This window comes from Bos taurus, chromosome 10 (assembly GCF_002263795.3).
Source record: "Bos taurus isolate L1 Dominette 01449 registration number 42190680 breed Hereford chromosome 10, ARS-UCD2.0, whole genome shotgun sequence".
Lineage (NCBI taxonomy): Eukaryota > Metazoa > Chordata > Mammalia > Artiodactyla > Bovidae > Bos > Bos taurus.
Window position 1 is genome coordinate 23126222 of NC_037337.1, and position 27162 is coordinate 23153383.

Below are 27162 nucleotides of genomic sequence, written 5' to 3' on the forward strand. Positions count from 1 at the left end.
TTACAGTGAAAATGTCCCAAAAGAAGAGGAAGCATCATGAAGGGGCTAGCAGGCACTGTGCTGGGGCTTTTGTTTGCCCAGGTTTGCTGTGAGTTGGGGCTGCCCCACAGGGGATCTGAAGGAATTAGGCACTGCTCCTATTGTTGGGGGAGAGAGAGGAGCTGACAAGTCTTGCAGACTTTTTATCCTTCTCATCATCTATGGGGATGGGGAGGGCACTTTCAGGGTTTAGTAGGAGTTACAATGACCCTCACCAGTGACTGTTTCTCTTTCCTCATCAGGTGTGTGAGGGGTGGATGTGGAGCAGAGCCCCCAGCCCTGAGTCTCCAGGAGGGAGCCAGCTACATCCCACAGAGTGTGAATTGGTATCTTCAGAACTCTGGGGGCCACATCATCCACCTGTTTTACATTCCTTCAGGGACAAAGCAGGATGGAAGATTAAATGCCACGACAGTTCCTAAAGAAGGCCGCAGCTCACTGCACATTTCCTCTTCACAGAGACAGACTCAGGCACTTACTTCTGTGCTGTTCAGCACAGTGCTCCCCAGGTACCTGCAGCCTCTACACAAACCCTCCATGGGGCTCAGCCCCTCCTCCAGCCACAGTCACACTGTGAGGCCACCACAGGGCATCTGCAGTGCTTAATGTTACTCACCTTTATCAGTACAGTTTTAACCCCAGACACCTTTTGGCCCTACAGATTATGGACTTTGGTCTTTATCTTTCCTTCTCAACATGTATCTCCTTCTGCACTAGAAACTTCTAACTGGGAACTAGCAGAGTAGTTGATGAGGATAGAATTAAAATAAATATTTAACCATAGCTTCCCAGTGGTAAAGAATTTGCCAACCAATGGAGGAGATGCAGAAAACATGGGTTTGATCCTGGGGTTGGCAAGATCCTCTGGAGGAGGAAATGGTAACCCACTCCAGTATTCTTGGGAAACACTGGGAAATCTCATGGACAGAGGAGCCTGGCAGGCTCCAGTCCATGGGGTCTCAAAGAGTTGGACTGACTGAGTGACTAAGTACACATGGTGAACTCAAAATTGTTAAAAAGTGAAAGGAATTAAATGAAATCACTACTATAAAGTTATTATCCAGTTTGTGAGAGGGTGGGGCCTACTGAAAGAATTAAAGCAGATATGAACTTAGAGTTCTAGCTGGCTGAGAAGGGCAGAAGAGGAACTTGAGTTGCCACTGAGCACTGATGCCAGAAACAATGGACAAGATACCGGTAGCATCATTTTCGCTTCTGGGCTTCAACTAGGCTGTGAGTTGTGGAGGAGAAAACCTAGGATATCTCATCAATTAGGTGGACTGAGAAAACTGGATTACAAACAAGCTCATGCAGACAGAAACTCCAAGAAAGAAATAGATGTCTGTGGAACTAATGACTTTTTAATCTCTTTAAGTAGGGGTGAGTGGATAACAGAAGGAAAAAAGTGATCAAGAGCAAGTGAAACAGAGCCCTATGTCTTTGACAGTCCAGGAAGGAGAGATTTCCATTCTGAACTGTAGTTATGAGAAGGGTGTGTTTGAGTATCTCCTGTGACACTGGCAATATCCTGGTAAAGGACTGCATTCCTGATAGCCATACGTTCAGTTATGAATGAAATGGAAGATGGAAGTTTCACAGTTTCCCTCAATAAGAGTGCCAAACAGCTCTCATTGCATATTGCAACTTCCCAGCCTGGTGACTCAGCCACCTACATCTGTGCAGCAAGTGCTGGGTGCTCCCCGGGCACCTGCAACCTGTACCCAAACCTGCAGCTGAGCTGCAGCCACACCCTGCTGTGTAGATGAAATACACATGCACACATGCATTAACATCTGTTTGGTCATAAAAATCTTAATATATTTAAGAAAACTGAAATTATATAGAATTTATTCTTCAAAATGGAGATGATACAGAATATCTATTACAAAGAGATGTCTGTAGAAACGCTCAAATATTTGGAATATATGAACTAACTTAAAAATAACCATAGGTTAAAGGAACAATTACTATGACTTTAGAAAATATTTTGAAAGTAAATATTGTGAGAGCATATTATATAAATATGTAGGAGATGCAGCTAAAATAATACATAAAAGGAAATTTATCTATTTAAATGCTTATTTAACTAAAGAAAAAAGGTTGAAAAACTATCATGTAGGCTTTCAGCGAAAGATGATAGAAAAGTGAATTAAACCCAACATAAACTGAAAGAAGTAAGTAATAAAATTTTGGATTGGTGAAATACAAAGAAAGCTATAGGGATAGTCATGAAATACAAAGTTAATTTTGTTAAAATGATCAATAAGATTGAAATATTTCTAGGTAGAATTATCAAGGGAAAAAGAAAAAAATATATAAATATAAGTAAGTAAAAAGAAAGTTATTCTACAAGTTCTATAATGTTAAAAGGGTAATAAAATAATATAATTAACAAATTTATGTCACTGAGTAAGTGTATAGAAGTAAATTTGCACAAGTAGGGAAGATTTATTTTTTTGACAAAGTGCAAAGACAGTTCAATGGAGGTAACACAGTCTTATGAGCAAATGATGTTGGGACAATAGGATATTCTTGGGAAATAATTGAAACTCGGCCTAAATATCACACCTTATACAAAAATGTGGGTACAGCCTCAAAATGAACCATACCTCCAAGTGTAAGATGTAAAATTGCCAAATCTTTTAGGAAAAACATAAGAGAATATCTTCATGACTTAGGGCTAGACAAAAAGAATTTTGACATGACACCAAGAGCATGATCCATAAACAAACTTAGATTTCATTAAAATTTAAAATGTTTGCTCTGCAAAAGACACTGTTAAGAGAAGGAAAAAGATAAACCACAGAATGACAGGAAATATTTGCAAAATACATTTTCTTCAAAAGATTGTGTTCCGAATACAATGAACTCTCTAGACTCAGCAGGAAGAAAACAATCCAGTTGAACACTGGACGATAGATTTACACAGACACTTCATTGGAGAACTACGTGGTAAGGAAATAAGCATATAAAAAGATGGTCAGGCTAAGTCAAATATCTCTCTTAGTAAATGTCACATTGCACTGGAAAATATGTGGTTATTTTCAAATATCTTTTGATAGCGATTTCTAACATAATTCCAAGGTGATTAGAAAACAGACTGTAGGATTCCAATACCTTTAGACCATGAAATTTTGCACCTTGTTTTATGTCCCTGGCTGTGTAGCAGTGTCTCCTAGTTTACAGTCTATGGGACCTTGAATAGAATTTGCATCCTACTATTGTGTGAAAATTGCATAAGTCTTAATTATGTTGATTCATAGTGCTTTTCAAGTCTACTGTACCCTTCTACTTTTCTGTATACTCATTCTATTAATTTTTGAGAGTTTGCCATTGAAACTCTAACTAAAATTTTTAATTCATTTGCTTAAAAATTATTTGTAATATATAGTGGAACTGTATTTTGTGTTGTGTTTTCTAAGTCTAATGATGTTTTAATATACTTACATAATTTAAAAAATAATGAGAAAAAAACATGGTCAGCATTATTAGTCAATCATTTCAGTTCAGTCGCTCAGTTGTGTCTGACTCTTTGCAACCGCATGAATCGCAGCACGCCAGGCCTCCCTGTCCATCACAAACTGCTGGAGCTCACTCAAACTCATGTCCATCAAGTTGGTGATGCTATCCAGCCATCTCATCCTCTGTCATCCCATTCTCCTTCTGCCCCCAATCACTCCCAGCATCAGAGTCTTTTCCAGTGAGTCAACTCTTCGCACAAGGTGGCCAAAGTACTGGAGTTTCAGCTTTAGCATCATTCCTTCCAAAGAACACCCAGGACTGATCTCCTTTAGAATAGACTGGTTGAATCTCCTTCCAGTCCACAGGACTCTCAAGAGTCTTCTCCAACACCACACTTCAAAAGCATCAATTCTTTGGCACTCACCTTTCTTCACAGTCCAACTCTCACATCCATACATGACTACTGGAAAAACCATAGCCTTGACTAGATGGACCTTTGTTGGCAAAGTAATGTCTCTGCTTTTGAACATGCTATCTAGGTTGGTCATAACTTTCCTTCCAAGGAGTAAGCATCTTTTAATTTCATGTCTGCATTCAACATCTGCAGTGATTTTGGAGCCCAAAAAAATAAAGCCTGACACTGTTTCCCCATCTATTTCCCATGAAGTGATGGGACCAGATGCCATGATCTTCGTTTTCTGAATGTTGAACTTTAAGCCAACTTTTTCACTCTTCTCTTTCACTTTCATCAAGAGGCTTGTTAGTTCCTCTTCACTTTCTGCCATAAGGCTGGTGCCATCTGCATATTTGAAGTTATTGATAAAGTCATTAGCAAAATGCAAATTAAGGCAGAAAGAGATACTACTTCACATCTATCATAAAGACTAAAACTAAAAATACTGACAGTATCAAGTTCTGGCAAAGATACAGAGTAATTGGACCACTCATATATTGCTGGTGGGTGGAATGGTCCAGTCATTCTGGAAAAAAGTTCAATAGTTCCACATAAACTTAAATATTCATGTACCTTACATCTCTGCAATTACACTCCTGAGTATTTTATGGTTCAGAAATGAAAAACTTATATTTACACAAAAATCTGTACATGAATATTCAAGCAGCTATATTTGTGATGACCAAAAGCTGGAAATCAGTTAACTATTCTTCATTGGGTGAATAGATAAATAAATCCACTGTAATACATCTGTACAATGACATATTATTTATAGATTTTTTTCAACTTATAATAGAGTTGTGTCTCAGTAAACCATTTTCAGTTGAAAATGACAAAACTGCACTTAATATACCTAACTCAGCCTACATTAAATGTGCTCAACACTTACTTTAGCCTACTTACTTTTTCTTTACCTTAGCCTACTTAGTTTTTCTTTAGGTGGGAGAAATCATCTAATGCAAAGTCTATTTTACACTAAAATGTTGAAAATCTCATGTAGTTTATTGAGTGGAAAATAGAAGAGTTGTATGTTTACAGAATGAAGGTAAATGTGTCAGTTTTTTACCCTCATGATCTCAGGGCCGGCTAGGAGCTCAGCTTACTGCAGCTACCCAGATCACCAAAGAATATACAGCAAATGTTGCTAGCATGGGAAAAGATCAAATTTAAAAATGCAAAGTGTCGTTTCTACTGAATGTGCATCACTTTCTTACGAGTGTAAAATCAAAAATCCAAAGTCAAGACATCATAAGTGTGTGACAGTCTGTAGTGGTTAAAAGAATCAGACTATCAATACATGTAATAGCTTAGATGGGGCTTCTGAGGTGGCTCAGTGGTAAGAATCTGCCTGCAATGCAGGAGATGGGGATTTGGTCCCTGGTTGGGGAAGATACCCTGGAGAAGGAAATGGCAACCCACTCCAGTATTCTTCCCTGGAAAATTCCAAGGACAGAGGAACCTGGAAGTCTACAGTTAGTGAAGTTGCAAAAGAGTGGGACATGACTTAGCAACTAAAAAACAATAGCCTAGATGGCTCTCAGGATGTTATGCTGAATGAAGAAATAGTCAATCTCAGAGGCTACATGGTGTATGATTACACTTATTGGATTATTATGATTGTATACATACTGTGATTCTACTTATACAACATTCTCAAAGAACAAAATTAGAGATGAAAAAGAGATCAGTAGTCGGGGTTAGAAAGAGCTGAAGGGATGGGGAGAGTGTGCAGAGGAGATTTCTTTAAGAGACAAAACAATTCTGTGTCATGATTTTAGTGGTGGTACAAGAACCAATATAAGTGATAAAATTTCATGGACTAATGCATCAAAACCAAAGAATGCATATAAAAACTGATGTATAATGTTAGGGTATTTTGATAAAATTTTATCAATATCAATTTCTTGATATATGTAATTGTTATATTAGTATATATCTATATTTTATAATATCATGCTACTTTGCAAGCTGCTGTGGTCATTCATGATCTCCTCTGCTTAGTTACAGATAATTTCAAGCCAGGGCATTCATTGCCTGTCAGCACTCAGAAGTGAAATGAGACAGAAGAGTAGATGTCTCAGATAAATACAGTCTCTCCTCCCTGCTTCAGTCATTCATGAGTTATTTTGATCTTAAATTCCATGAACTGGCACTATTTTAGACCTTGTCTGTATTTTCTTTTCTACTTATCTATTTGCCTTTGGTCCTTTTATATTAATTCATCTATTACAGCAATGAAAGCAAATGGAAGACTGACAGCTACATTCTACATGAACATGAAACAGTGCAGAGAACCTCAGTCACCAACTTCTCTGGTGTTGACAGGTACTAAGTGTCTACAGTCTGTAAATATTAAGTTTTGTAAGACAGCATTATAGCATTACACCAGCGAAAGCTCTGGCATGTTTATCTTAACTTTATTTTATAAAGAGAAACAATAATGAGCAACTGACAAGTGAGACTGAACACTCTGGGTCAATGAGACAGAAAATGTGACATGAGAATGACTCTAGGACAGATGATCTAATAAGTACAATTCTACATTTAGAGGTAACAGGATTGAATAGCCTGATTGCCCTCAAAGCTTAATACATAAGACTCCATATAAAATTTAAAAAGAATAATAATTTATTCAAATTATAATTTCATTTAAATATACACCACTGAATAGACTCTGAAATTCAGATGGGCTGATTTTTTTAAGTCATTTTATGTTGAAGTGATTTTATTTATTGAAAAATCTAAGTGGAGCCCTGGAACACATTAAAAAAAAAAAAAAAGAGGTACATTAATTGTTTTGTATAAGATTGCTATTCACCCAGAAGTCCTAAGATCTGTGAATGTTTTAAAATAGTCACTAGATTCTGGATAGAGAAAAGTAAGTATAGGCTAAATTAATGACAAATCAGTAGATTACAAGAATATTTCTTAGGCTATACTAAATTATATCTTAAAGAGGATGACAAAATTATTTTACTGAATCAATGTATATCAACTTTGGCTTCACAGCTGAATTCTACTAAAAAAATTAGAGAAGAGCTAACACCTATCCTACTCAAACTCTTCCAGAAATTTGCAGAGGAAGGTAAACTTCCAAACTCATTCTATAAGGCCACCATCACCCTAATACCAAAACCAAACAAAGATGCCACAAAAAAAGAAAACTATAGGCCAATATCACTGATGAACATAGATGAAAATATCCTTAACAAAATTCTAACAGACAGAATCAAACAACATATTAAAAAGATCATACATCATGACCAAGTGGGCTTTATCCCAGGAATGCAAGGATTCTTTAATATACACAAATCAATCAATGTGATACACCACATTAACAAATTGAAAGATAAAAACCATATGATTATCAGTAGATGCAGAAAAAGCCTTTGAAAAAATTCAACATCCATTTATGATAAAAACCCTCCAGAAAGCAGGAATAGAGGGAACATACCTCAATATAATAAAAGCCATTTATGACAAACCCACAGCAAACATTATCCTCAATGGTGAAAAATTGAAAGCATTTCCCCTAAAGTCGGGAACAAGACAAGGATGCCCACTCTCACCACTACTATTCAACATAGTTTTGGAAGTTTTAGCCACAGAAATCAGAGAAGAAAAAGAGATAAAAGGAATCCAGATTGGAAAAGAAGAAGTAAAACTCTCACTCTTTGCAGATCACATGATCCTCTACATAGAAAACCCTAGAGACTCCACCAGAAAATTATCAGAGCTAATCAATGAATAAAGTTGCAGGATATAAAATTAACACACAGAAATCTCTTGCATTCCCATACACTAACAGTGAGAAAACAGAAAGAGAAATATTGGAAACAATTCCATTCACCATTGCAATGAAAAGAATAAAATATTTAGGAATAAATCAACCCAAAGAAACAAAGAGAGAAGGAAATGACAATCCACGCCAGTACTCTTGCCTGGAAAATCCCATGGATGGAGGAGCCTGGTAGGCTGCCGTCCATGGGGTCGCTAAAAGTCAGACACGACTGAACAACTTCACTTTCACTTTTCACTTTCATGCATTGGAGAAGGAAATGGCAACCCACTCCAGTGTTCTTGGCTGGAGAATCCCAGGGACGGGAGAGCCTGGTGGTCTGCCGTCTATGGGGTCACACAGAGTCGGACACGACTGAAGCGACTTAGGAGCAGCAGCAGCAAAGAAACAAAAGACCTGTATATAGAAAACTATAAAACACTGATGAAAGAAATCAAAGAGGACAGTAATAGATGGAGAAATATACCATGTTCATGGATTGGAAGAAACAGTATAGTGAAAATGAGTATACTACACAAAGCAATCTATAGATTCAATGCAATCTCCATCAAGCTACCAATGGTATTTTTCACAGAACTAGAACAAATAATTTCACAATTTGTATGGAAATACAAAAAAACTCAAATAGCCAAATCAATCTTTAGAAAGAAGAATGGAACTGGAGGAATCAACCTATCTGACTTCAGGCTCTACTACAGAGCTACAGTCATCAAGATAGTATGGTACTGGCACAAAGACAGAAATATAGATCAATGGATCAAAATAGAAAGCCAAGAGATAAATCTATGCACCTATGGACACCTTATATTTGACAAAGGAGGCAAGAGTATACAATAGAGAAAAGACAATCTCTTTAACAAGTGGTGCTGGGAAAACTGGTCAACCACTTGTAAAAGAAAGAAACTAGAACACTTTCTAACACCATACACAAAAATAAACTCAAAATGGATTAAAGATCTAAATGTAAGACCAGAAACTACGAAACTCCTAGAGGAAAACATAGGCAAAACACTCTCTGACATAAATCACAGCAGGATCCTCTATGACACATCTCCCACGGTAATGGAAATAAAGACAAAAATAACCAAATGGGACCTAATTAAACTTAAAAGCTTTAGCACAATGAAGGAAACTATAACCAAGGTGAAAAGACAGCCTTCAGAACTGGAGAAAATAATAGCAAATGAAGCAACTGACAAAGAATTAATCTCAAAAACATACAAGTAGCTCCTGTACCTCAATTCCAGAAAAATAAATGACCCAATCAAAAAATGGGCCAAGAACTAAACAGACATTTCTCCAAAGAAGACATACAGATGGCTAACAAACACATGAAAAGATGCTCAACATCACTCATTATCAGAGAAATGCAAATCAAAACCACAATGAGGTACCATCTCATGCCAGTCAGAATGGCTGCTATCCAAAAGTCTGCAAACAATAAATGCTGGAGAGGATATGGAGAAAAGGGAACTCTCTTACACTGTTGGTGGGAATGCAAACTAGTACAGCCACTATGAAGAACAGTGTGGAAATTCCTTAAAAAACTAAAAAAAGAAAACTGCCATTTGACCCAGCAATCCCACTGCTGGGCATGCACACCAAGGAAACCAGAACTGAAAGAGACACATGTACCCCCAATGTTCATCGCAGCACTGTTTACAATAGCCAGGACATGGAAGCAACATAGATGTCCATCGGCAGACGAATAGATAAGAAAGCTGTGGTACGTACACACAATGGAATATTACTCAGCCATTAAAAAGAATGCATTTGAATCAGTTCTAATGAGGTGGATGAAACTGGAGCCTATTATACAGAGTGAAGTAAGTCAGAAAGAAAAACACCAATACAGTATACTAACACATATATATGGAATTTAGAAAAATGGTAACAATGACCCTATATGTGGGACAGCAAAAGAAATATGGATATGTAGAACAATCTTTTGGACTCTGTGGGAGAAGGTGAGGGTGGGATGATTTGAGAGAATAGCATTGAAAGATGTATATTATCATATGTGAAAGATATCACCAGTCCAGGTTCAATGCATGAGACAGGGTGCTCAGGGCTGGTGCACTGGGATGACCCTGAGGGATACGATAGGGAGGGAGGTGGAAGGGGAATTCAGGATGAGGAACACATGTACACCTATGGCTGATTCATGTCAATATATGGCAAAAACCACCACAATATTGTAAAGTAATTAGCTTCCATTTAAAATAAATAAATAATGCATGTCAACTTGTTTAATCTTCAGTTTCCCTCACTTCAAACCTTTAATATTAATTGCTTTCTTCATGCCTCTTTTCAGGATCTGCCAAACTTAATGACCAGGGAAAGAAAAGTAGACTAAGTAAAGGTATGTGGTGAGCAAGTCTTTTTCTGTACACAGACCACGTGGTCGATGAACATGACACCCTACTTCCTGTTTGGGAGGAGTCACACAGGAACCAGTTACTATGTATATGTGCTGCCAGGCACTCAAAGACATTGAAATCTTAGCTTGAGGCAGAACTGAGCACATTTGTGTAGGGGAATCCATGCCTCATTCCTCTCTCCAGTCTGCTCTGGGTGTTCCTGGCTTTCACCTTCTCTGGTAGGGATGCTCTCAAACATGGGTGCGAGTGTTCAGGGTGAAAGGCCTGCACACAGGCACGTGGTGCTTCACAGGGATTTGGGGAGGAAAGGAGGATTGGGGAAAAGCAAGCATCTTATGATTTCAGTATGGTTTGTAAATATTTGGGTCCAAAATTAGTTGAATTTATACATTATTTGTTTACTATTTCAGCTCTGTTTTCTTGTCCCCCCCCCCCCCCAGGATCTAGTGTGGCCCAGAAAGTTACTCAATATCAGCCAGACACAACCAGTCAAGTGTGGAACATAGTCATCCTGAACTGTCGGTATGAAACAAGTTGGAATGTGTACATCTACTGGATATTTTGGTACAAGCAGCTTCCCAGTAGAGAGATGACTTACCTCATTCATCAGTATTCAGAAAATGGGAATGAAAGGGACGGCCACCACTCTGTAAACTTCCAGAAAGCACATAAGTTCATCAGCCTTACCATTTCACCCTTAAAGCTGGAACATTCTGGAAAATACTTCTGTGCTCTCTGGGAATGCACAGTGCTTGAAGTAATAGGAAAAGCTGAACAAAAACCCTGAACAAAAAAAGAGAGAGCCTCCCTGCTGCAGGACCCAGGTTGAAATGTACAGCTGCAGACCCCAGACAAGAAATAGTAGTCCTGTGGTTCCTTAATCTGTGATCTTGATCAGAAGATTTGATTCTAAATAAAAGCTTCTTCTATGTAATTTGGAAGCAGGTGTCCTGAATGACTTTCTACTAATAGTCTCCTCTTGAATTCTTGATTTTAAATCATGCAGAGCATGTGTAACCTTGTCTAAGGTTGTAAACTTTCTTTATAATAATGTAAAGTGACAGTTTCACTAAACTACACTCATATCCCAAACCTGGGTCTAGTTATCTGGAATCATCATGAAAATTATTTCCTTAGTCCTTTCTTCTTAGGCTTGTGTCACTTAAGATACAATTAGAGAAGCAGATCACCAGTGGTGTCGAATAAGAAATTGGTTACGAAGATTAGAACTCAGGCAATTGCTAGATCTGGTGGAAAAGTGTATACAAAGCTGCTATCTTTGTATGTGGTGCTGAGACTGAATTCATTGTTAATCAGCTGGAGTAGTATTTGTAGAACAGTGTTGGATATAGACCAAAGCACGGTTAAACTGTGACTCATAAGGACATACTAGAACCATGAGGATAATGGAACCAACTTGTCTATGTCTCACCTCCTTCAGTTCCACAGTAGTGAGTGACCTTAGGAGAAGTGGGTGTCATTTGGCATCATGCTAACATACCTACTTGGTCCAAGACAAAGATAAGATGAGGAGGAGATTTGATGGGAAGTGGAAGGGTTGTGAATCAATGATAAGATGAGCTATCAGTTCAGCAGCAACATGAGTGAGTAACCAGAGTCTCTGGAGCCCTGCACCAACCCACAAAACATAAAAACTGTGGCTGCTTCATCAAAACGACCTTCCAAATGTCACACAAATTTCTTTTGTTGCCAACCCTAACCCAGAAAAATGCAGGAAGCACATTCTGGGAAAGATATTTCCAGTTAGTTAAGATAGTACAAAGCTGCTACAGTATCCTCTTTGTTAACTTGGCATCCATCTGTGCTCTTTAACAGCTTCTGAATAACTTGCAAGAAGCAAAACTATGCTTCTTGCTAATGTTGTTGTTGCTGTTCAGTCACTAAGTCGTGTCTGACTCTTTGTGATCCCATGGACTGCAGGATCCTCTATCTCCCACTATCTTTTGGAGTTTGCTCAAATTCATGTCCACTGAGTTGGTGATACCATCCAATCGCCTCAACCTCTGCTGCTGTCTTCTTCTTTTGCCTTCAATCTTTCCCAGCATCAGGGTCTTCTGAGCCCATGAGTTGGCTTTTCTCACCAAGTGGCCAAAGTATTGAAGTTTCAGCTTCAGTATCAGTCCTTCCAATGAATATTCAGGGTTGATTTCCTTTGGAATTTACTGGTTTGATCTCTTTGCAATCCAAGGGACTCTCAAGAGTCTTCTCCAGCACCACACTTCTTGCTAATATGATGCAATAATTCCTCATTCAATTCAAAACATTGTAAACATATCCTGGAAGATTATAGCAAGTTCATTTATCCCTTTGTGGGTGATGTTATTTTCTTTTCTACCTAAGACATACCCTCCCATTGAATCCTGTATCTTCACTACTGAGATATAGTAACATATAACATTGACTTATATTAGCATGTCTTATGTTACTACATGTAGGCAAATTGGAGAAGGGAGTTAAAATTGGTTAAGTAATACATAAATATATTATATCGAATTGAAAAACGAATTTTCATTAGTATTATTGTTCTTATTTCTGCAAATGACCTCATGATCTGGGAAAAATCAAGATCTTGATCTGGGAAAAATCAAGGGCAGGAGAAATGGCGACAGAGGATGATATAGTTGGATGGCATCATCGACTCAATGAACATGTGAGTGAAAGTCACTCAGGTGTGTCCAAATATTTGCAAACCTGAAGTGAGTAGCCTTTCCCTTCTCCAGGGGATCTTCCCAACCCAGGGATTGAACCCAGGTCTCCCACATTGCAGGTGGATTCTTTACCAGCTGAGCCACCATGGAAGCCCAAGAATCCTGGAGTGGGTAACCTATTCCTTCTCCAGTGGATCTTCGTGACCCAGGAATCCATATGGGGTCTCCTGCATTGCAGGCGGATTCTTTACCAGTTGAGCTACCAGAAGACGTGAGTTTGAGCATATTCTGGGAGATAGTGAAGGACGGGGAAGCCTGGCATGCTGCAGTCCATGAGGTCACAAAGATTTGGATACAACTTAGCACTGAACAACAACAACATCAATTTAATATGGGAATCCCTGAAAACACTCTTATCAGATTACAATGGGAGGAAATTCAACCCTGGTAAGAACAGGGAGGAAACAGAGCACGAAATACTCAAGAAAGGTTTTGTTCCAGTTGTTGACCTCCAGGTGATGTTGCAGAAACTTTAAATGTCACCTTTAATAAAAGCTCCATTTCACTCCTCTGAGCTTCTGTACCTCACAGCTCACTGAGGTGTACATTTGAACAGGCTCAGCACCAGCAGCAGTAATTGTCAAGGATGCGTTTCTTCCTGATAGTCACTAGAACTTGCTTACATTGGGATCCTTTGAATCTCAGATTTCCCTGTAATAAAGACTCAGCACCCTCTGACACATTCCTTCCTGCTCCTCAGGGGAGATCCTCCACAAAATGGATTTCAACTTCCTTCCTGCATAGCCATGTTTTCCATTACCCTTCTCATGTTGAGAATGCTCTTCATAGGGAATCAGTAACATTATATTCCATGCTCCTGTGTCTATAGAAAAAACAGCATTCTGATTGAAATCTGAATAGAGACATTGTCTCATTACAGGTCTGTCCTGGTCTCACTGATTCAGCACTGATGCTGCAGGAAGAACTGGAGGCCAGTTAGTGACCTGCCTGAAAGCCACATCACTGGCTCTAAGAGGCCCCCTGAAGTGGAGGTGCCACTATACCTACCTGTAGTGAACTTCCTTATCTTTTCTTGTATGTCTAGACAATATAGAGTACGAAGGTAAAAAAAAAACCTTTCTTTATCTAGCAGTGGCCTATAACAAGCATTCTAGGTTAAACACATTGCTTTGGCAAAGTTCCAAGTGACCCACTCAGGTTGCTCCTCGCCTCTTTTCTCTCTTCTATTTAACTTCTCTAATACCCACTGTGTGCATAATAATATTGATTCCTAATCAGCTTTATTTTTATACACTATTTCTCACAGTTCCTTTAGTAAACATTTTCAATAATCTCGAACTGTCCATCTGATCCCCATGCCTACAGATCACTTCAATTTTACCTCAGTGAAAATAAACAGGTCCTCATTTTCCATCCTTTTTATCTCAAAATCCATATACACAGAACCATTGTTATTCATACAGTCTGAGAAAAAGCAAATACTTGCCTTTTATGTGTTTTAAAAACCTTTATTTTTCTTTTAAAATAACCTACTAGAGGCAAAAACTAGAATACAAATGACAATAGTTAACAGTTAAAATGTATTTTATGTAAAATAGATAACTAATGGGAAGTGGCAAAATAAACAGGGAGCCCATACACAAACCCTTCGTGGGGCTCAGCCCCTCCTCCAGCCACAGTCACACCATGAGGCCTCCATGAGGTCACCATAAGGCATTTGCAGTACTTAGTATTTCTTACCTACATTGGTATAGTTACAACCACAAACACTTTTTAGCCCTACAGATTTGGGATTTGGTCTTCTCCCTTCTCAATCTGTATCTCCTTCCACACTAGAATCTCTAACTTATAACTAAAAGAATAGCTGATAAGATGACAGAATTAAAATAAATATTTCCCACAGTAAGCTGGACTCCAAAACAGTAAACATTGAAAGCAACTAAAAGAAGAGAGAAATCTCTCCAGTAAATATATTATCCAGCTTGGTTGGATGTCTCAAGAATGTTCAGGTCTGTCTCATCATGATGCGTCCCAACAGGCAACTGCAAGCACTGGTATCCCATCCTACGAGTGCGGCCAAGTGAACAGAAAATATTTGCTCAATGTTTAATATTGACTTGATCACTTACAAAATATTTCTTATAGTTCTGGAGGTAAGAAATCTAAAATCCATTTTGCTATCTACATCAAGGTCTTGGCAGGGTTGATTCCTTCTAGGTTCTTTGAGGAAGAATCTGTTTCCTTTCATTCTGTAGCTTGGAAGCCACTTGGATTCCATGGCTCAAGACCCCTTCTTGAATCACTCCAACATCTTACTTCCACCACCATGGCTCCCTCATCTCCTGGAATCAAATATCTTTCTGACTCTGTCCTATAAGATACAAAAATTTAATTCAGAGAAATCTCAATTAAATAGAGCTGGCAGAAGAAGGGGAGCTCTCCCGACCTGTGGACATCACAGAAGGCAAAGGGAAGATGAAAGAAGCCTCTTCTTCCCTGGTCAGGACGCAGTCAATGGAAAGTCAAGGGCACCCTGTTTACTATAACCCTCCTAATTTCCTTGTCTTCTCTATATATTCCCTTTCCTTGTCCAGTGGGGACTTGCATATGGCTCCTCATGGTTGCTGATCAGGACTGCAGTCCTTTGGTGATCTCAAATAAATCACCTTTTATGGGGAAGTACCTGGCAGTCTACTGCTTGTTCCTGTGATTCTGTTTTTGTTCTATTTGTTCCTTTGTTTTGCTTTGCTTTTATATATCATATATAAGTAAAAACACACAGTATTTGTCTTTTTCTGTCTGACTTATTTCACTAATACATTCTGTATCTATCCATGTTGTTCCATTTGGCACGATTACATTCTTTTTTTATATTCGATTAATGTTCCATTGTGGTGTGTGTGTGTGTGTAGATAGGTAGTTAGATGAAAGATCAGTATTTTCTCTATCCATTCATCTATGAATGAACACTTAGCTTGGTTCCAGATCTTGGTTATTGTAAATAATGCTGTTATAAACATTTGGGTGCAGATAAAATTTTGAAGAGTTTTTGGTTTTTTTTTTTGGATAAATACCCAGGAGTGGAATTGCTGGATTATATGGTAGTTATATTTTTAGTGTTTTGAGAGGAATCTCCATAATGTTTTCCATAATAGCTGCAGCAATTTCCAACCCAGCAGCAGTGCACTAGGGTTTCCTCTCCTCTGCATCCTCACCACACTTGTTATTTTTTTTCTTTTGATGATAACCATAGTGATAGATGTGAGGTGACAACTTATTTTGACATAGATTTGCTCTTTTTCTGAATATTAGACACTTTGGGTATCTTTTCATGTACCTGTTGGCTATCTCTTTGGAAAAATGGCTACTCAGGTCCTATGCCCATTCTTCAATCAGATTGTGTTTTTGATATTGAGGTATATGATGTCTTTATGCATTTTGGATATTAACCCCTCATTGTAAATACCTACTCCCATTTACTAGTTTGCCTTTTACTTTTGTTGATGGTTTCTTTGCTGTGCATTAGATTTTAGTTTGATTAGGTCCTGTTTATTTAGTTTTCCTTTTGTTGCCATTGCCTTTGGACAAATAAATATTGCAAAGAGAAATGTCAATGAACATACTGTCTATATTTTCTTTATGAGTTTTAAGGTTTCAGGTCTTACATTTCAGTCTTTAATCCATTTTAAGTTTATATTTATATATGTTGTGAGAAAATGTTCTAGTTTTAGTCTTTTCCTTGTAGGTGTTCAGTATGGTCAATACCACTTACTGAAGAAACTTGTCTTTTCCCCCTTTTTAAGAAGCTGGATAAAGTCATTCAGAGTAATATCTCTGTATGGCCACAGAGGGGCAACACTGCTTCAGAGAAGATTAATTTTTGTCTCATACACATATTCTTCAAGGAGCCAGAAAGGATCCTTTAAATATCTATCAAATGTTTATCTCCAACTTTGCTTCAATTTACATCTATCATTCTTGTATGTATGTATGTATCCATCTATCTTCCTAAATAGTATCTGTGTATATTTGTCTAACAGTTTGAAAAGTACGACTTTGAAAGTTAGTATCTCTGTAAATAATATATGTTGTCCTTTAAGATTAAGGCCACATTAGTTTCTCTAATATAAATTTATAATGTTTTCACCCAGATACATCCCAAACTGCAATCATACTGAGTTAATCAGTGCCAGAATTCCCTTACCCCATTCTTTACTAAATGTAGTGGTGGTGTAAGTTCCAGTACAAGCAGCTCCTCCATCAGAACTACTCTCTGACTGAGCCCAGAAGGGAGTCCATTATCATTTTCTTGGGTGCATCATATAGAAACACATTTCTCTTTAGTAGCTTTTATCTGAATGTACTTGAGTATTGGGAGTGGGTTGACTGAAGATTGTTATTTCTGTCTCTTTCTTAAATGAGACCCAAGTATGACCATTTAGTAGGCGCTTAGTATCACTAGTAAATATATACTGAAGACATGTGTTAACAAAAAAATTAATAAAAAAGAAAACACACCAAAATTTAGCAAACAATAAAAAATCCCCTTAGAGAGCTGGAGTAGATGGGATCAGATTGAGCGGTGGGAATGGTTATCATTGTTTTCTGTTGAACCATGAAGATGTTTTTCTCTGATAGTATCTGAGATCACATCAATGCAGAGATTGCAAGCTCTTCTCTGTTCTTCAAAAATATGAGCTCCTTTGTTGCAGCCTGGAGGAGCAGAGACCAGAACCTACCCCATGACTGGAGGGTGCAGCGAACTGTGCCCTTGTGATTGTCCTAGTAAGCATGTCGAAGGGACATTCTTGGGTGGACTTGCTCTCTGCTCCACTTCACTGCCTACACCTGCCTCAATCCCCATGGAAACAAAACAAGATGTTCCTGATCAACAGCAGAGCCTTAACTTTACTCCCTCTTCATGGTGTGTTAATCAAACTCTCCAGTATAACTATTCCCTAATTATCTCATGTGTCTTCTGCCGTAAAAGTGTGGGCTAAAAGGAGCCATTTTGTCTTCCTGCCATGGAGAGCGGGAGGGCCCCCTGACTCCCCATTTGCCAAATTAAATGTCTGTCTCTTCATTAGGTGCTCGCCCCTGTTTCAGATCTTTCTCACCCACTGTGCTGGAGGAGGCAATCCTTAATTTCTGTCTCTATACCCTGATGTGTTGACCTCAAAAGCCAAACTGATTCTTCACAGTTTTGTATTTTACCTGTGAGGTTAAGATGTAACTCTGGTCAGAAAAGATGCTTGGAATGATTTCTATTTTTTTGAATTTACCAAGGCTAGACTTATGGCCCAGGATGTGATCTATCCTGGAGAGGGTTCCATGTGTGCTTGAGAAAAAGATGAAATTCATTGTTTTGGGATGAAATGTCCTATAGATATCAATTAGGTCTAACTGGTCTATTGTATCTTTTAACGTTTGTGTTTCCTTGTTAATTTTCTGTTTAGTTGATCTATCCATATGTGTGAGTGGGGTATTAAAGTCTCCCACTATTATTGTGTTATTGTTAATTTCTCCTTTCATACTTGTTAGCATTTGTCTTACATATTGCGGCATTCCTGTGTTGGGTGCATATATATTTATAATTGTTATATCTTCTTCTTGGATTGATCCTTTGATCATTATGTAGTGACCATCTTTGTCTCTTTTCACAGCCTTTGTTTTAAAGTCTATTTTATCTGATATAAGTATTGCTACTCCTGCTTTCTTTTGGTCCCTATTTGCATGGAAAACCTTTTTCCAGCCCTTCACTTTCAGTCTGTCTGTGTCCCCTGTTTTGAGGTGGGTCTCTTGTAGACAACATATGTAGGGGTCTTGTTTTTGTATCCATTCAGCCAGTCTTTGTCTTTTGGTTGGGGCATTCAACCCATTTACGTTTAAGGTAATTACTGATAAGAATGATCCCGTTGCCATTTACTTTATTGTTTTGGGTTTGAGTTTATACACCGTTTTTGTGTTTCCTGTCTAGAGAATATCCTTTAGTATTTGTTGGAGAGCTGGTTTGGTGGTGCTGAATTCTCTCAGCTTTTGCTTGTCTGAGAAGCTTTTGATTTCTCCTTCATATTTAAATGAGATCCTTGCTGGGTACAATAATCTGGGCTGTAGGTTATTTTCTTTCATCACTTTAAGTATGTTTTGCCATTCCCTCCTGGCTTGAAGAGTTTCTATTGAAAGATCAGCTGTTATCCTTATGGGAATTCCCTTGTGTGTTATTTGTTGTTTTTCCCTTGCTGCTTTTAATATTTGTTCTTTGTGTTTGATGTTTGTTAATGTGATTAATATGTGTCTTGGGGTGTTTCGCCTTGGGTTTATCCTGTTTGGGACTCTCTGGGTTTCTTGGACTTGGGTGATTATTTCCTTCCCCATTTTAGGGAAGTTTTCAACTATTATCTCTTCAAGTATTTTCTCATGGTCTTTCTTTTTGTCTTCTTCTTCTGGGACCCCTATGATTCGAATGTTGTAGCTTTTAATATTGTCCTGGAGGTCTCTGAGATTGTCCTCATTTCTTTTAATTCGTTTTTCTTTTATCCTCTCTGATTCATTTATTTCTACCATTCTGTCTTCTAATTCACTAATCCTATCTTCTGCCTCTGTTATTCTACTATTTGTTGCCTCCAGAGTGTTTTTAATTTCACTTATTGCATTATTCATTATATATTGACTCTCTTTTATTTCTTCTAGGTCCTTGTTAAACCTTTCTTGCATCTTCTCAATCTTTGTCTCCAAGCTATTTATCTGTGATTCCATTTTGATTTCAAGATTTTGGATCAATTTCACTATCATTATTCAGAATTCTTTATCAGGTAGATTCCCTATCTCTTCCTCTTGGCTAACAAACACATGAAAAGATGCTCAACATCACTCATTATCAGAGAAATGCAAATCAAAACCACTATGAGGTACCATTTCACACCAGTCAGAATGGCTGCGATCCAAAAGTCTACAAGCAATAAATGCTGGAGAGCGTGTGGAGAAAAGGGAACTCTCTTACACTGTTGGTGGGAATGCAAACTAGCACAGCCACTATGGAGAACAGTGTGGAGATTCCTTAAAAAACTGGAAATAGAACTGCCTTATGATCCAGCAATCCCACTGCTGGGCATACACACTGAGGAAACCAGAAGGGAAAGAGACACGTGTACCCCAATGTTCATCGCACCACTGTTTATAATAGCCAGGACATGGAAGCAACCTAGATGCCCATCAGCAGATGAATGGATAAGAAAGCTGTGGTACATATACACAATGGAGTATTACTCAGCCATTAAAAAGAATACATTTGAATCAGTTCTAATGAGATGGATGAAACTGGAACCTAGTATACAGAGTGAAGTAAGGCAGAAAGAAAAACACCAATACAGTATACTATCACATATATATGGAATTTAGAAAGATGGTAACAATAACCCTGTGTATGAGACAGCAAAAGAGACACTGATGTATAGATCAATCTTATGGACTCTGTGGGAGAGGGAGAGGGTGGGGAGATTTGGGAGAATGGCATTGAAACATGTATAATATCATGTATGAAACGAGTCACCAGTCCAGGTTTGATGCACGATACTGGATGCTTGGGGCTGGTGCACTGGGACGACCCAGAGGGAGGGTATGGGGAGGGAGGAGGGAGGAGGGTTCAGGATGGGGAGCACGTGTATACCTGTGGCAGATTCATTTCTATATTTGGCAAAACTAATACAATATTGTAAAGTTTAAAAATAAAATAAAATTTAAAAAAAAAGAAAGAAAAAAAATAATTCTTCATATTAAATTTTCCATATTCTAAAAAAAAAAAAAAGATGTAACTCCGGATAAGAACTACCAAAAATGTTTCATTACTGAATGATCATGGTCCCATAACTGAATTCTGCAAAATTTTTCTAGTCAATTTTATCCTTTGGAGGTCAAAGATCCTCCAGAATAGATTATTCCGTGCTTCTCAGTTTATTTTCTCCATGCCTATTCCTGGAAATATTTTATTTGCCTGATTTATATTTTATATTTATATAAAATATTTGTATAAATATGTATAAACAAATATTTATTATTTATATTTATATTATTTATATATTTATATATAATATATTATATATAAATATATATTATATATATATATTAAATATATATATATAATAAATATATATATATAATAAATATATAAATATTTATATTTTATATTTATATTTTAGAAGAAATATAAATTGAAACTGATTTAATTATCTTTTTTTTTTCCTACTTCTTAAGGTCATGTAAAGTGTGGAAACATCTGAACGATGGTGTTAAAATTTAAGTTCCACCAAGGCAAAAAGACTATATTTTCTTTATGTTCTAATGCATAAGCTTAGCTTGTGAAAGTGAAAGTGTTAGTTACTCAGTAGTTTCTGACATTGCCACCCTGCCAGGCTCCCTCTGTCCGTGGGATTCTCCAGGCAAGAATACTGGGGTGGATTACCATTTCTTTCTCCAGGGGATCTTCCTGGCCTAGGGAACAAACCCGGGTCTCCTGCTTGGCAGGCAGATTCTTTACCATCTGAGCCACCATGGAAGCTTAGCTAGTTATGATATATTTTGTCCCTTGTGTATTCTCAATAGACTTTAAGTTTGCAAAATAAAAAAAAAGGGAGAGAGAGAGAAAGAAATGCCCCCTATATACTAATCTTGTGACTTCTTGGGAGTCCCTCTCTTCCCCATTGTAATATAATGTTAGTCCCTATTAACACATCAAGTTGTCCTGATATATGATTTTTAAACTTCTAGGAGGTGTAAGGAAAGAAAGATGGGGATAGTGTGGGAGAAATTCTAACATGCTCTTTATCCATTTAAGTTGGGGGAACACATTTCTGATTCCCAATTAATTTGATTTTTGGTGATTCTAAATTAGCACCGAATGAGAACTAGTACTTTTGAGAGAGATAGGTTTAAGTGAAAGCAATTGTGAGAGGGTGAGGCCCCCTGAAAGAATAAAAGCACGTGTGAACTTCAAGTCAGAGTTCCAGCTGGCTGAGAAGAGCAGAAGAGGAACTTGAGTTGCCACTGAGCACTGGTGCCAGAAACAATGGACAAGATACTGGGAGCATCATTTTTGATTCTGTGGCTTCAGCTAGTCTGTAAGTCGTGGAGGAGAAAACCTAGGATATCTCATTAATTAGGGGGACTGAGACAATTGGATTACAAACAAGTTAATGCAGATAGAAACTTTAAAAAAGAAATATATTTTATGGAATTAATGGCTTTTATCTCTTTAAGCAGGGGTGAATGGACAACAGAAGGAAAAAAGTGACCAACAGCAGGTGAAACAGAGCCCTCAGTCTTTAACAGTCCAGGAAGGAGAGATTTCCAATCTGAACTGTAGTTATGAGAACAGTTTGTTTGACTACTTCCCATGGTACCGACAATATCCTGGTAAAGGCCCTGCATTCTTGATAGCCATACGTTCAGTTGTGAATGAAATGGAAGATGGGAGACTCACAGTTTTCCTCAATAAGAGTGCCAAACAGCTCTCATTGCACCTCACAACTTCCCAGCCTGGAGACTCAGCCACCCTTCTGTGCAGCAAGTGCACAGTGCTCCCCAGGCACCTGCAGCCTGTACCCAAACCTGCAGCCAAGGCTCCAGACACACCCTGCTGTGCAGATGAAACACACACACACAATTTGTTTGTGCATAAAAAGTCTTAATATATTTAAGACTACTGAAATTATACAGAATTTATTCTTTTATCAAAATGGAATTGATACAGAAAATCAGTTGTTAAAAGATGTCTCTAAAAACTCCCACACATTTGGAATACATGCACTAACTTAAAAATAACCATGGGGTAAAGAAACAGTTACAATGACTTTAGAAAATATTTTGAAAGTAAATATTGTGAGAGCACATGATATAAACATGTATGAAGCGCAGCTAAAATAATACATAGAAGGAAATTTATCTTTTTAAATACTTATATCACTAAAGAAAAAAATCTGAGAAACTATTATCAAGACTTGCAGCAAAAGATGATGGAAAAGCAAATTAAACTCAAAACCAACTGAAAGAAGTAAATAATAAAATGTTGGATTGGTGAACTACAAAGAATGCTATGGAGATAACCATGAAATACAAAGTCAACTTTGTTAAAAAGATTAAAAAAATTGATATATTCCTATGTAGAATTATCCATGGAAAAAATAAAAAACACAAATTATAAATATTAATAATAAGAAAGAAAACTATTCTGCAGGTTCTATAATGTTCGAAGGGTAATGAATTAATATCATTAAGTTTATGTCACTTTGTAAGTGTACAGAGGTAGACCTACACAGGTTGGGAAAACAAATTTTAAAAAAGTGCAAAGACAACTCAATGGAGGTGACATAGTCTCATGAGCAAATGAGGTTGGGACAACTGAATATTCTTGGGAAATAATTTAAACTTGGCCTAAATATCACATCTTATACAAAATTTTGAGCACAGTCTCAAAATGGACCATCATTTAAGTTGAGTTCAGTTTTTCAGTCATGTCTGTCTCTTTGCAACCGTGGACTGCAGCACACCAATTTTCCCTGTCCATCACCAACTCCCTGAGCCTGCTCAAATTCCTGTCCATCAAGTTGATGATGCCATCCAACCATCTCATCCTCTGTCGTCCCTTTCTCCTCCTGCCTTCAGTCTTTCCCAGCATCAGGGTCTTTTCCAATGAGTCAGTTCTTTGCATCAGGTGGCAAAGTACTGTAACTTCAGCTTCATCATCAGTCCTTCCAATGAGTGTTTTGATCACCTTGATGTCTAAGGGGCTCTCAAGAGTCTTCTCCAACACCACAGTTCAAAAGCATCAATTCTTCAGAACTCAGCTTTATTTATGGTCCAACTCTCACATCAATACATGACTAGTGGAAAAACCATAGCTTTGACTAGACAGACCTTTGTCCTATATCATGTACTGACAAAAATCCATATTCCTAACCCAGCCTAACTTAATGGTGATCGACATTTGCATTAGTGTACAGTTGGAAGAAATCATCTAACACGAAGTCTATTTTATACTAAAGTGTTGAAAATCTAATGCAATTCCTTGAGTACTGTACTAAAATTGCCGTGTTGCATGGAGTTGCAAAGAGTCAGACATTACTGAGTGACTGAACTGAACTGAACTCAACCGAAGGTGGGGCTTCCCAGGGGGCACTCATGGTAAAGAGCTGGCCTGCCCATGCAGGTAACGTAACAGACTCGGGTTCAATCCCTGGATCAGGAAGATGCCCTGGAGGAGGACATGGCAGGCCGCTCCAGTATTCTTGCCTGGAGAATTTCATGGACAGAGGAGTCCAGTGGGCTTCAGTCCCTAGGGTTGCAAAGAGTCAGACATGACTGCAGTGACTGAGCACACATACACTAAAAGTGAAAAACAGAGTGACTGTATGAGTACAGAATGAGTATAAGTGGGTTGGTTGTTTATCATCATGATCTCAGGGCTGGCCAGGAGCTCAGCTCAATGCTGCTGCCCAGAACCACCAGAGAGTATTAAACCACATCTTGTTAGCATGGGAAAAAATCAAATTAAAAAATTCAAAGTATGGTTACTACTGAATGTGTATCACTTTCTTACCAATGTAAAGTTAAAAATCTGAAGTCAAAACATCATAAGTTGGTGAATCTGTAGTGATGAAAAGAAACAGACTATTGATACATGCTGAATGAAAGAAAAATCAATCTCAGAGGCTACATGATGTATGTTTACACTTATTGGATATTATAATTATATATATGGTGTAATTCTACTTATACAACATTCTCAAAAGGATAAATTAAAGAGATAAAAAGGATATTAGTAGTTACTGGGATTATAAAGAACTGCAGGGGTAGGGAGGGTATGGAAAGAAGGTTTGTTTAGAGAGATGTGTCATGATTTTAGTGGTGGTACAAGAAACTATATATGTGATAAAATTTCATAGAGCTTCATATCAAAACCAAAGAGCACATATAAAAACTGATGTATAAGATTATGGTCTGTATTTTGATAAAAATGTCATCAGTATCAATTTACTAATATTTATGTGATTATTATATTAATATATATCTATATTTTATAACTTCGTGCTGCTGCACAGGCTGATGCAGTCATTCACCATCTCCTCTGCTTTGTTACAAATAATTTCAAGCCCAGGCATTAGTTACCTGCCAGCACTCAGAAGTGAAATGGGACAGAAGAGTAGATATCTCAGATAAATACAAACTCACCTCCCTGCTTCACTCATTCATGAGTCATTTTGATCTTAAATTCCATGAACTGGCACTGTTTTAGACCTTGCCTGCATTTTTCTTTTCTATTTGTCTATTTGCCTTTCATTCTTTTACATTAATTCATCCATTACAACATTGAAATCAAATGGAAGATTGACAGCTACATTCCACATGAACATGAAACAGTGCACAGAACTGCAGTCACCAACTTCTGTGGTGTTGACAGGTACTAAGTGTCTGCAGTCTGTAGATATTGAGTTTTGTAAAGTGCATTATAGCAGTACATCAGAGAAAGATCTGGCATGTTTATCTTAACTTTATTTTACAAAGAGAAATAATAATGAGTGACTGAGAAGTTAGACTGAATACTCTGGACCAATGAGATAGAAAATGTGACATTTGGATGATTCTAATACACATGATCTAATAAGTACAATTCTACATTTAGAGGCAACAGGATTGAATAGCCTGATTTCGCTCAAAGTTTAATACATAAGACTCAATATCAGATTTCAAAAGAATAATATTTTATTCCAGTTATAATTTCATTTAAATATAAACCATCAAATAGACTCTGAAATTAAGATGAACTGATGTTTTTAAAGCACTTCATGTTGAAGTAGTTTTATTTATTGAAAAATCTAAGTAAAGTCCTGGAATTCAGTAAAAAAAAAAAAAAGATGAGACATTAATTACTTTGGTTATGATTGCTTTTCACTCAGAAGGCTTAAGATCTGTGAAAGTTTTAAAACAGTCACTAGATTCTGGATGGAGAATGGTAAGTATAGGCTAAATGAATGACCAATCAGTAGATTACAAGAATGTTTCAGAGGCTATTCTAAATTATATCTTAAACAGATCAGATCAGTCGCTCAGTCGTGTCCAACTCTTTGCGACTCCATGAATTGCAGCACACCAGGCCTCCCTGTCCATCACCAACTCCTGGAGTTCACTGAGACACACGTCCATCGAGTCAGTGATGACATCCAGCCATCTCATTCTCTGTCGTCCCCTTCTCCTCTTGCCCCCAATCCCTCCCAGCATCAGAGTCTTTTCCAATGAGTCAACTCTTCACATGAGGTGGCCAAACTACTGGAGTTTCAGCTTGAGCATCATTCCTTCCAAAGAAATCCCAGGGTTGATCTCCTTCAGAATGGACTGGTTGGATCTCCTTGCAGTCCAAGGGACTCTCAAGAGTCTTCTCCAACACCACACTTCAAAAGCATCAATTCTTCGACGCTCAGCCTTCTTCACAGTCCAACTCTCACATCCATAGATGACCACAGGAAAAACCATAGCCTGGACTAGACAGACCTTTGTTGGCAAAGTAATGTCTCTGCTTTTGAATATGCTATCTAGGTTGGTCATAACTTTCCTTCCAAGGAGTAAGTGTCTTTTAATTTCATGGCTACAGTCACCATCTGCAGTGATTTTGGAGCCCCCAGAAATAAAGTCTGACACTGTTTCCACCGTTTCTCCATCTATTTCCATTGAAGTGATGAGACCAGATTCCATGATCTTCGTTTTCTGAATGTTGAGCTTTAAGCCAATTTTTTCACTCTCCACTTTCACTTTCATCAAGAGGCTTTTTAGTTCCTCTTCACTTTCTGCCATAAGGGTGGTGTCATCTGCATATCTGAGGTTATTGATATTTCTCCCGGCAATCTTGATTCCAGCTTGTGTTTTTTCCAGTCCAGCATTTCTCTTGATGTACTCTGCATATAAGTTAAATAAACAAAGTGACAATATACAGCCTTGACGTACTCCTTTTCCTATTTGGAACCAGTCTGTTGTTCCATGTCCAGTTCTAACTGTTGCTTCCTGACCTGCATACAAATTTCTCAAGAGGCAGATCAGGTGGTCTGGTATTCCTATCTCTTTCAGAATTTTCCACAGTTTATTGTGATCCACACAGTCAAAGGCTTTGGCATAGTCAATAAAGCAGAAATAGATGTTTTTCTGGAACTCTCTTGCTTTTTCCATGATCCAGAGGATGTTGACAATTTGATCTCTGGTTCCTCTGCCTTTTCTAAAACCAGTTTGAACATCAGGATGGCAAAATTATTTTACTGAATAAATACCAAATGTATGTCAACTTGTTTAACCTGCTGT

At 37.8% G+C, this 27162-nt stretch overlaps 1 protein-coding gene across 1 annotated transcript in view; it reads right to left on the reverse strand.

Moving 5' to 3' along the window:
• LOC100336282 (T cell receptor alpha chain MC.7.G5) overlaps window positions 1-27162 on the reverse strand; it is a gene marked incomplete in the record, with an annotated part of 1089855 nt that overhangs the window by 863107 nt on the left and 199586 nt on the right.